Source organism: Nilaparvata lugens, chromosome 3, assembly GCF_014356525.2.
Source record: "Nilaparvata lugens isolate BPH chromosome 3, ASM1435652v1, whole genome shotgun sequence".
Classification (NCBI taxonomy): domain Eukaryota; kingdom Metazoa; phylum Arthropoda; class Insecta; order Hemiptera; family Delphacidae; genus Nilaparvata; species Nilaparvata lugens.
In genome coordinates, this window is record NC_052506.1 from 10,773,585 (window position 1) to 10,785,731 (window position 12,147).

At 33.3% G+C, this 12,147-nt stretch overlaps 1 protein-coding gene across 3 annotated transcripts in view; it reads right to left on the reverse strand.

Moving 5' to 3' along the window:
* The window catches only part of LOC111048168 (E3 ubiquitin-protein ligase MIB1), a 356,450-nt gene that overhangs the window by 179,276 nt on the left and 165,027 nt on the right, over window positions 1-12,147 (reverse strand). The gene's annotated exons all lie outside the window — the stretch shown is intronic.

A 12,147-nucleotide genomic window follows, 5' to 3' on the forward strand; every position in this document is an offset into this window, starting at 1 on the left:
GCTTCTGTTTGCAATTTGGTCGGCGGCATTATAGAACACTAACTGTTTTTATTTAACGGCTCTCAATTATCGTGATAAGTCAGCCAAGGTTTCTTCTTTGAAGGTACACTAAATAGAGATGTTGTTTAATGTGTGACTGTCAATTACCAATGTTAAAAAAAAGGGTACTGAGATTTTTATTTTCTTTATATTTATATTACAAGTAGCCCTATACAGGAAAGAGACCAACATTGGTAATTGACAGTCACACATTAAACAACATCGATGTTGTGATAAAATATTTTAAAAAAGGGTACTGAGATTTTTATTTTCTTTATATTTATACCAATGTTGGTTTATGACAATAAAATTTATTTATTATTTATTATTCATTATAGAATTAAATCTATGATTACTAAACTTGTTTTATATTAATTTATGTTTGTCTTCTCGGCCTTAAAATTTTATAGTTTTTTCAAAGTTTGGAATTTTCTATTTAATTGTAATTGATTTAATTCAATTTAGAAGTATTTTTTTTAATTTAAGAGTTATTTTTGTGTGTTCTGAATTTTAAATTGAGTGTGTAATTGAAGAATGTTAAGTGACACATAACCTAGCTACATTTGGACTGTTGTATAAATTTTGGAACCGTTTTGGGCGTATAAACCTGTGGTACTTTTCTGTAAGTTGTGTAATTCTCATTGATTAAATAAAATAAAATTACTCTTAAAAAAATATATATTGAAGATACTCAAATTGTGGTATTTTTGCCTGTGGTACTGTGGTACTTTTCTGTAAGTTGTGTAATTCTCATTGATTAAAGAAAATAAATTTACTCTTAAAAAATATATATTGAAGATACTCAAATTTAAACTTATTTAATTCAAATACAATATTATTATAGGATCAATTTCATTGATGAAACTTACTCTTTAGCTTCCGGATTTCAATATTCATAGGCATATGAATAAACATGCCATAATTAATTATGTGAATGAAATTCATACTACAAAAATGTACTATGTAATTTATAACTTCAATTTTGTTTGAATAAACATGTCATGCAGTGAGTTGGATACACTAGATTTTATTTATCTATTATTCATTTATCAATAAATAAATTAATTTATTTTATTTATCCTTCCATCTCTTCAACCCTGTCTCGGTGGAGATTGAGTTTTCTAATTTTCGATAAAAAAAGATGTTTTCGAAATAAAACAAACCAGATGAAATTAATCCGTGTCTAATATTATTAAACATAAAGAACCCATATAACCATAATAGCTACAAGTAAAAAATGTTGAGTTGAGTTGATAATCCTGCATTGATTTAAATTGATTCACTGTTTTAATTTAAATCACTATAAATATTGATATAATAAGTTTGTTTGCATTTCTAGACTTGTATTCTGATTTGTATTGGAATGATTATTAGAGTCAATCTGGAGGTGATATTCCATATATTTATTACATATTTGTAAGCTAAATTATTTATTATATATTTCCACATATTTGTTAGCTTTACCTCTCATAGAGTATCAAACAGTGAACCTCTATGTTGGATAGAGTCAATTTTTTATTTTTTCAAGTACTGAATCCGGGGTGGCAGCTTTCCTGCATACTAAACTAATTAACATCCGTTAAAAAGTGGAGTAAATTTAATATTTGTTAAATAGTTGATGTGTGATGCTTTTCATTTGAAATTCCAAAGATATCCTGGCAGATTTCCTTCATATCAAACTAATTTATACCCGTTAAAAAGTCGAGAATGAGAAACGACGTAAGATATTCTCTATTACAGGTGATTCTCCAAGGGAAGATTTTTGGAAAGAGGGGCCCAGGTAGAAGAAGAATTTCTTGGCTAAACAACATCCGATCCTGGTGTGGAAAAAGCTCCAAAGAAATATTTCGTATTGCCGTGGATAAAGTGAAAATCGCCATCTTGATCGCCCACGTTCGTAGCGGACAGGCACAATAAGAAGAAGAAAAAGTCGAGTAAATTTAATATTTTTTAATAAAATTAGTAGAATTGATGGTGATGTTGTGAAATCTCTCCATAATAAGAAAACAAAGATATTGTCAAATTTCACAGAAAATTTATTACTTCAAAACAGAACCATGGTTTCACGTAGTTAACCAACGCATCATCAGCTGTACTGAGGAAATATAATATTTTAAATTTAATATTTTTTGTTTAATAGGGCATGTGCAATGCTTTTCATTTAAAATTCCTAAGATATCATTGTGAGTATCAGAAGCCAGTTTCATGCTCTCTTTTACCCAAATCATTCCTATGTTTGTTACAGTACGATTTACAAATAGTAGGGAACTTGAAAGAGCGATCGAAGAGTATTTGCAGGCTGCTGAAAATGTGGAGAATCTTATTTTGACGTTGAAGGTATTCCACCTCGGGGATTGTTGCTGTTTGTAATGCAATGAATAGACGGCTCTAGTCTAGTTTGCGGTCGACACGATACAGAGGCCGAAATTTTCTTAAAAGCTTGTGGAATGAACTTTCGTCTTTGTCAGTTATTGGAATTCTTCAGATGCCTTTGTCCACATCGTGTACAGACCGCTGTCTTGACTGCAGTGAAGCTTCCTGCTTCGGCTTGTATGTAATTTGGCCCAACGTTATTTAATCTGCCCTTTGATCTATCTCTGTCGCTCAGCCCGAATGCAGTCATTTCCTTCTTCTTACTGCAGCATCAAAATGCCCCCTTTTTACCTGCGCCTTATTCCCTATACTTCAAAGCAATAACGTTTCATTTTATCAGGTTAACTTAAAGGAGGTACTTTTGCCAATCCGAAAGTATTACTATTTCTTAAACTTTACTTTCATGAACTGGGCTTATTTATCAATCTTCATAACTTGAAAAAATCTACAAAAAATACACATGTCAGGACAATATCCATTAAGACATCATACAACATAGTCTAGATTCTAGGGAATAGTTCTTGATACAATAAAAAAAACTACATTTATTTGTTTGTTACATTGATAATGTAGTTCTCTAAAGCTACGTTTACACCAAAGTTATTAACAATATGTTTATTCTTCCGTCAATATAGATTCTATTGGATAGAACATAACTTATCATACACATGATGTGCATATGTGTTTGTCGAGCCCCGTTTAATCTGATAGAATCTATAAGCACGGAAAATAAACATTTTGTTAATAGCTTTGGTGTGAACGCAGCTTTAGAGAACTAAATTAACAATTTTCTTATCTGAAAATGAACTTAAACATGATCTGTTTTACTGTATAACCTTTAATTAATCTGAATTCTTACTATGATTTGAATTATATTTACTAACATATATTCTTAACATTATATCCTAACATTATATTCTTAACGTTTCTACTTCATTGGTGAATCTCACAACAAACAAAACAAATATAGCACATAAAAAATACTTCAAGATAGACCATGCAATAGAGGGTTTATCTTATGATTTCGTTGAACAGTTTGGTGATTTAATCCTTCTAAATTCAAAATTTCTAGCTCATATATATTTTTGGACGAAAATTGAACTTGAACGTTATACAGTGGAAACATAACCTATTTTTTGGAGATGTTATTTATTATCAAAATTTGGGAATGGGATGGTTTTGGGCCAAGCCTGTTGTTCCTTCCCAATCATATTTATATAATTTGTGATTGTATCTACGAATAGATAAATAAATAAATAAATTGGTAAACAAATTGGTAAAAAAATGTTAAGAGACCGATCTATAAAGTTTTTTTATGATTGATGAGATGTTGAGATAATTAAAAGAGAATGAGAAATTGGAGACTGTATCATAAAGAATTACAAGGAAGCCTGAATTTTTGAACTTTATTTATCAGAAGTGAAGCCTAGAATACAGATTTCAATAATTGATCAGATTGCACCATGTCTAAATTCCCGGTGAACAGGGTACCCGAAAGACACTACTCAAAAAGCATTACATAGTTAACCATTTTTACTTTTGGCCACTCTGTAAATTGCATGAGGTCACACTCATAAAGCGTATGTTACATAACTCCACATGATGGGTAGTTTTCAAATTCAAATTCATTTTAATAAGCCAAAATCGATAGATATACAGGCCAAGTCAAAACATCAAAATAAATGATAGAATGAAAATGTAATATAATTAAAAAGTTGAGATAATAACTATGACAATAAAACACATTTATCATAATAACAGCAACATAGAATTCAAGTGCTATCATTAAAAAATTCATCCACACTATAATAAGCCTTATTTACTGGGTAATATCGGGGACCGAGCTTCGCTCTGGAGTACAAAAGCATAAGTAATTTATTACGGAAGAAGAAGTTATAATAACATTCATACAGAAATGTTCTATCTAATCACAGTAAATTGAGATTAATTCCCAGAGGAATGCAAAATTCCCAGAGGAATTTGCAGAGGAATGCAAAAATTTCCCTCACAAAGGCACAAAAGCCAGTTAAATTTTAATCCTAATTAATTTTACGTAAACCAAATCAGAGAAGACCATTTCAAAATATTTATCTAATGGAATTAATCAGGATTGAAAACAACCCGGCTTTTTTGCAACCGGAACTAAGTACCTGATTGAATGATTACAAAAGTTCAACAGCTGAGTCATAATTTTTGACAGTCCCACACACATGAACTCGCTCACTCACTTCCATCACCAACAGACGACGAAATCCTATACTATTAAACGAGCAATTTCTGTTTATATTTGAAGGAAGACGCCGGCCTGGAAGAAGGAAAACATCCTGGTTAAAGAACCTGAGAGAGTGGTTCAACATTGACTCAACATCTCTGTTCCGAGCTGCAGTCAGTCAATAGGATCATCAATCCAAATTGCATTGATGATCGCCAACCTCCGTCGCGGAGCCGGCATATAGAAGAAGAAGAAGAAGAAGTACAAAAGCCGGTTAAATTTTAATCCTGATTAATTCCAGTAGAACCAATCAGATAAGTTATCTTTTTGAAATGGTCTTCTCTGATTTGGTTCACGTGTAGTTAATCAGGATTAAAATTTAACATGCTTTTGTGAGAAAAAGTTTTGCATGCATTCCTCTGGGAATTAATCTCAATCCACTGTGATTAGATAGAACCTTTCTGTATGAACTATAAAATATATATTATAATTTCTTTTTTCGTAATAAATTGTACTCCAGAGCGGAGCTCGGTGCCCCGATATTGATTATTATCAGCTTTTTTCTCAAGGATAAATAATAATTATCCTTTTAATGTCCTTCAGCGAGTTTTCCCAAGGATGAGACCTAGTGCAATCAAATATTTATATTATAAACCTTATATGTTCTGAATTTCGTGAGAATCGTTAGAGCCGTTTTCGAGATCCGGTGAAATACAAACATCTAAACAGAAGTTGCTCGTTTAATAGTATAGTGTTTGGCCACTCTGTCCATTGCACCAAGATACTTTCTGAATTTGGAAGTTATGACCAACTTCGATCAGTTTTTGACAGAAGATTATAGCCGTTGGCTAAGTGATGCTGGCGACTGCCATCCGGAAATTATAAGGTGCGCTGCGGTCGGGGCACTTCTTGGCAGACGATGATTCACAGTCGCGCGAAGCATGAGGTCATAGTCATAAAGCGTATATGTCACATGACAACTCCACATGATGGGTAGTTTTCAAATTCAAATTCATTTTAATAAGCCAAAATCGATAGATTTTTGGCCAAGTCAAAACATCAAAATAAATGACAGAATGAAAATGTAATATAATTAAAAAGTTGAGCTAATAACTATGACAATAAAACACATTTATCATAATAATAGCAACATAGAATTCAAGTACTATCATTAAAAAATTCATCCACACTATAATAAGCCTTATATACTAGGTAATAACGGGGACCGAGCTTCGCTCTGGAGTACAAAAGCATAAGTAATTTATTACGGAAGAAGAAGTTATAATAATAACATTCATACAGAAATGTTCTATCTAATCACAGTAAATTGAGATTAATTCCCAGAGGAATGCAAAAATTTTCCTCACAAAGGCCCAATTGCACAAAAGCCAGTTAAATTTCATTTAGCTTATTTATGTAAAAACTCAAAAATATTTCTTTCAAATTCTATAAAATTAACAAAATACTCAAACTTCAGGATTTAAAAACAGTATATTTTGCTTTGGTGCAATCCATATTAGAATATGGGATAACAATCTGGGGTGGGGCTTTCGATAGTCATTTAAATAACTTATTTATCACTCAAAAGTGTATTATTAAAACAATATTGAATAAACCTCGATTGCATCCAACTAATCTGCTATTTGAAGAATTTAATGTGATGACTGTAAGGCAATTGTACTTGAAAAATTTAGCAAAATATATTATAAAGTATAATAGTTATTTGTATATCTAGAGTGAAAAGTACGACTTTTTCTCCCTGAGGGAAAAAGTTTGAAGCCCGAGGCGAAGCCGAGGGCAACAATTTTCCTGAGGGAGAAAAGTATTTTTCGCTCGTGATGTACACAATATTTTTCCTCCATCTACATTTTTTTATAGAAACTGCAAATTAAATCATTATAATAACTTACGTATTGGTGACAATGTTTCCTAACAACATAACCTAAAAACTAAAACCTAAAAACCGGTCGTCTGATAGGCACTGCTGATTGCGCTATCTATCGGCCAAAGTTGTAACAATCATATCAGCTGAGCTACCAAAAATGGCTGACTGCAGATCACGCGGTTCAGATTTGAATTGCAGAATGCAGATCAAGAATATTTGTTGGCTGGTATTTTGAATAGAATAAAATAAATTAAATTGTATAAATTTTTATTGTCTACCAATATTAAGAATATAATATCATACAAACATATATTTCATGAGTTGATCAAATCTCTGGTTGTGGTATTGAATTCAGTTGACTCAATGACAGACACCTCTATTACGCTTCCTCATCTTAGCTTAGACCTTCTAACCTATTACCATGTAAGTTTTTTAAATAGAGATGCTTCCCATGTTATTTAAATGGAGTCACTTTTACTCCCTAGGGAGTTTTTCTGTTTTTTACTACCTAGAGCGAAAAAAAGACACTTTAGTATTATGTTTCAGGAGTAAGTAAGTACTTTAGCCAGTAGCTGGAGGAAAAAATAATTTTTAATTAAATGATATAGTTCAATATGATTTTAGACCAAATACAACCTATAAATAAAAAATTTATAAAACAAAACTAACAGTAGTTAGAAGACAGCTCATTTATATAAGTACAAGTTTCATAAATGATTTGCCTTTTGATCTGAAAGCAAAATTAATTACAAAATACTAAAAAATTGGATAAGAAAACTATTTCTTTTCAATTGAAAGCATTATCTAATTTTTTAAAAACATATTTTTAAGCGTGGATTATTTTTTTTCTCTATTATTGTATAGAAATAGGAAACAACCATTGAGAAGTATTTAATTATGATTTTGGTATTATTTATGCTTAATTTTTATTTTCATTATTTTATACTTTTGATTATAAAATTAAGTATTTTCTTTTATTATGTTTTGAATATGTATTTACTAGCCGTCAGGCTCGCTTCGCTCGCCATATCCGTCTAGCCAGGGGCTCCGCCCCTGGACCCCCGACTGGGTCGTCCGAGAATGAGATCAGCAGGCTCGCTTCGCTCGCCTGCATTTTTCATTTGAGCATTTTTATCATATGTTAGAACAATCCAGTCGGGGGTCCAGACTAAACGTCTGGCTAAACGGATATGGCGAGCGAAGCGAGCCTGACGGCTAGTAATATAATATTCCCAGGATTGAAGTAGCAGTGACCAATCAATTTTTCCGCGATAAATGCATTTAAATCTTCAACTTGGTGCCAACCTAACAAAGTCAACTCAACTTAATGCCAACCTGACAAAATTATTAATTTAGTTGCCAGTTAACAACTGTTTCGAAGAGGTACTCTATCTAGATTATAGTTCTATAGTAACATATGATATATGATATGGAAATTTCAATTATAATTAAGAGATTGGGAGAAGAAGAATATACATGCTAAAAGACGAACTTTCAACCCTTAAAAACAACCCTTAGAGTTAAAATATTGCCAAAATATTTCTTAGTGCGCCTCTAAAGGACCAACTGAACATACCTACCAAATTTGAACGTTTTTGGTCCGGTAGATTTTTAGTTATGCGAGTGAGTGAGTGAGTGAGTGAGAGAGTGCCATTTCGCTTTTATATATATATAGATTGTATGGCAAATAAAATGATTTGATTTGAAAAAAAATCCTGATTAATTTTACGTAAACCAAAATCAGAGAGGACCATTTCAAAATATTTATCTAATGGAATTAATCAGGATTGAAAACAACCCGGCTTTTTTGCAACCGGAACTAAGTACCTGATTGAATAATTACAAAAGTTCAACAGCTGAGTCATAATTTTGACAGTCCCACACACATGAACTCGCTCACTCACTTTCATCACCAACAGACGACGAAATCCTATACTATTAAACGAGCAATTTCTGTTTATATTTGAAGGAAGACGCCGGGCCTGGAAGAAGGAAAACATCCTGGTTAAAGAAACTGAGAGAGTGGTTCAACATTGACTCAACATCTCTGTTCCGAGCTGCAGTCAGTCAATAGAATCCAAATTGCATTGATGATCGCCAATCTCCGTCGCGGAGCCGGCATATACAAGAAGAATAAGTACAAAAGCCGGTTAAATTTTAATCCTGATTAATTCCAGTAGAACCAATCAGATAAGCTATCTTTTTGAAATGGTCTTCTCTGAATTGGTTCACGTGTAGTTAATCAGGATTAAAATTTAACATGCTTTTGTGAGAAAAAGTTTTGCATGCATTCCTCTGGGAATTAATCTCAATTCACTGTGATTAGATAGAACCTTTCTGTATGAACTATAAAATATATATTTTAATTTCTTCTTTCGTAATAAACTGTACTCCAGAGCGTAGCTCGGTGTCCCGATATTAATTATTATCAGCTTTTTTCCAAGGATAAATAATAATTATCCTTTTAATGTCCTTCAGCGAGTTTTCCCAGGGATGAGACCTAGTGCAATCGAATATTTATATTATAAACCTTATATGTTCTGAATTTCGTGAGAATCGTTAGAAACGTTTTCGAGATCCGGTGAAATACAAACATCTAAACAGAAGTTGCTCGTTTAATAGTATAGTATTTGGCCACTCTGTCCATTGCACCAAGATACTTTCTGAATTTAGAAGTTATGACCAACTTCGATCAGTTTTTGACAGAAGATTATAGCCGTTGGCTAAGTGATGCTGGCGACTGCTATCCGGAAATTAATAAGGTGCGCTGCGGTCGGGGCACTTCTTGCCAGACGATGATTCACAGTCGCGCGACGCATACATCTTGCCAGGGCAAACTTGTAATATTCAACCGCAGCTTGATCTACAGCCTGACCTTTCTCCCCCCCCTTACTCCCTCTCACGCCGAAAATGAAAACCTCTTTCCTACAGATATTTTTCCGAGGCGCACATATTTTACCCGAAGCAACGGACATTCGATTGCGCGGCCAAGCGAGAGAATTGAAACGCTACTCCACCCCCTGGCAATGCGCCCCCACCCAACCACCATGACAACCTCCTGAGAAAGGCGTCTCCATCTCCGGGCCAGCAGCACCCATCCACTCTTCAAATTGTTCCATCCACCTATCCTGATTTACTGCTCTATTACGAAAATCATTCGCACTCACACCGTTCCATTCGCTGCTTTAAATTAACTGCCTGCCGGCCAATAAATCCAGCCAATGTTTCACCTTCCTTCTCAAACTCAAATGTGTGCCAGTCGCCCTGTTCAGAACACGCTTCAAATATATTCACGAGCATAATACGAGGGGGATCCGAGAAGTGTCCGTCCTGACAAAAATGAACTAGTAGTTCTGTGAACAGTGGACTTCACGCAGTTTTCTCATCCACAAGTATCTGATGTCATCTGTTCTAGTTGATTCAGTTAAATCATAATTTACTCTTGAAAACTGTTATTTGTTTTTCCAATATCAAAAACTCACTTATGTTAATAAACTCAGTTCACGTTTGAATTTGTATACCATATGATAATTTACCCAGTTCCGTGATAATCTTTCCATCTGATAAAAACAATTTCTCAAATATTTTAATTTTTTTTTTCAATAGAGAATATTATAATAATTTCTTCAGCATTATTTAATTCATATAATCATTTTTTATTTCATTTTCAATCACCTACTAAATTTGTTTTTCAAATGTGAGAATATTGAAACCCTACCCTTATAGAAATATACACGGCCAGACATCTGTGTGTAATGCATGCAATGGATAATCCACTTGTCAGCTGATTGATTATGAATAGTTATATAGTCTGATTAATTCTATCTTCAAAGTAGATGATATATATAGTGATATCAGAGTATGGAGGAATTCCTTTTCTTTTCATATTATCCTTAGAATGCAAAATTTCAAAAAACCTTGTGTATACAAGGACGCACAGTTGAAAAAGGAATATTCCTGCCAAATCTCATAGAATTCTATCAACGCGTTCGGCCTTAATTGCGTTACATACAGACAGACAAAAGAAAATCCGAGTTGAAACACTACGTTCGGTCAAATATATTTTTTCCCGATAATTTTTAAATCTTCTTCTCAAGGTGCGAACAGAACAAATAAGTTGCAATGAAGATCGATGCCACTAAACAGCTGTACAATAATAAACAAATTTAAAGTCATTGATACAACGCAAAATTAGTAGACTTCTGTCTACTTAGGCTAGGCGCACACCAGTTAGTCAAGACAAGACATGATCAGACACGTTTAGTCACAATACTTCACATAGTTGCTTATGAAGACATGTCCAATTGCAATGACTAATCAGTGTGAGTTGCGTCATAAGAAACAATTTGAAAAATTATGACTAAACTTGTCTGATCATGTCTTGTCTTGTCTTGACCAACTGGTGTGCGCCTAGCCTAAAATGTTGGATACAGCGTGCTGATCTTTCTACCCCACCGTTCTATTGTGAGCATTCACACACCTCGTGTTCACTCGACCATAATATCCATTGTAATAGAAATATTGATGAAATTTGGTATTTGACAAACTTTCAATTAAATTTTACGAACATGGATAAATGAACTCACAAGATTGATCCAAACCACCTCCCTAACATGTTGAAATAGCCTTCATTTGGAATAAGATTTGTTGGAATATTCAAGTAAATAAGTATCAAATTATTAAACCTTGAAGAAAAAAGAGGAAGATTGAAAATATTTGAAAAAATCAAAATTTTATTTATTTAGAATATCGAGGCACCGAGCTTCCCTCGTTATTTTTATTTATTGATAAACAGAACACAATCCTCTGAAATGATCGTGTTTATATTTCACAGCTGGCTATATGTCATCTTATGAATTTCGGGGATGCGATATTTTGATTTTTCACATACTCACTCGCTCACTCACTTTTTTACTATCCACAGCTGTTTCAGCCAAGGATGAATTATCCTTTTAATGTCGATCAGAGAGTTTTCCAAGGATGAGACCTAGTGCAATCAAATTTTTATATCATAAACCTACCATGTTCCAAATTTCGTGTAAATCGTTAGAGCCTTTTTCGAGATTCGTTGAAACATTAATAACCCGATATAAAAATACAAATATACAGAAATTGCTTGCTTAATATAATAGGATACAAAGAGCAAATCATTGAAATGATTGGAGAAAGATCAGCAGGCATAGCCCAAAACTGTTTCTTTCCCGAATTTGTATTAATATAGACTACTTGTCCAAAAAGTAGGTTATGGAAAAATATATGTGATAGCGTTATAGTTAAAAGAAGATGAAATGAAATAAAATAAATTGGGTTATGTAGGTAAAATGTTATTCACGTACTGTCAAGTCTTCATACCTCTATGAGGCAAAAAATTCTCATTCACCTTTATGAGTTTTCTCTAGCGTCATGGAAGAAATCATTATAAGAATGCTCCCTTTCATGTCAGCTAACAAAAAGCGAGATTAAATTATGCAAATGATACTGTTTTTCGGCGTAAGTAGTCGAGAGCAGTTTTCCCGAATTCCCAGGTACCCAGGGGAGAGGCGAGAGACATAATATATTTTCCGCCCGTGCAACGTATGGCGAACGTTAAGAGCGGCACCTTCCAAGGGGTTAGCAGAGATGGAATATTCAGATAAGG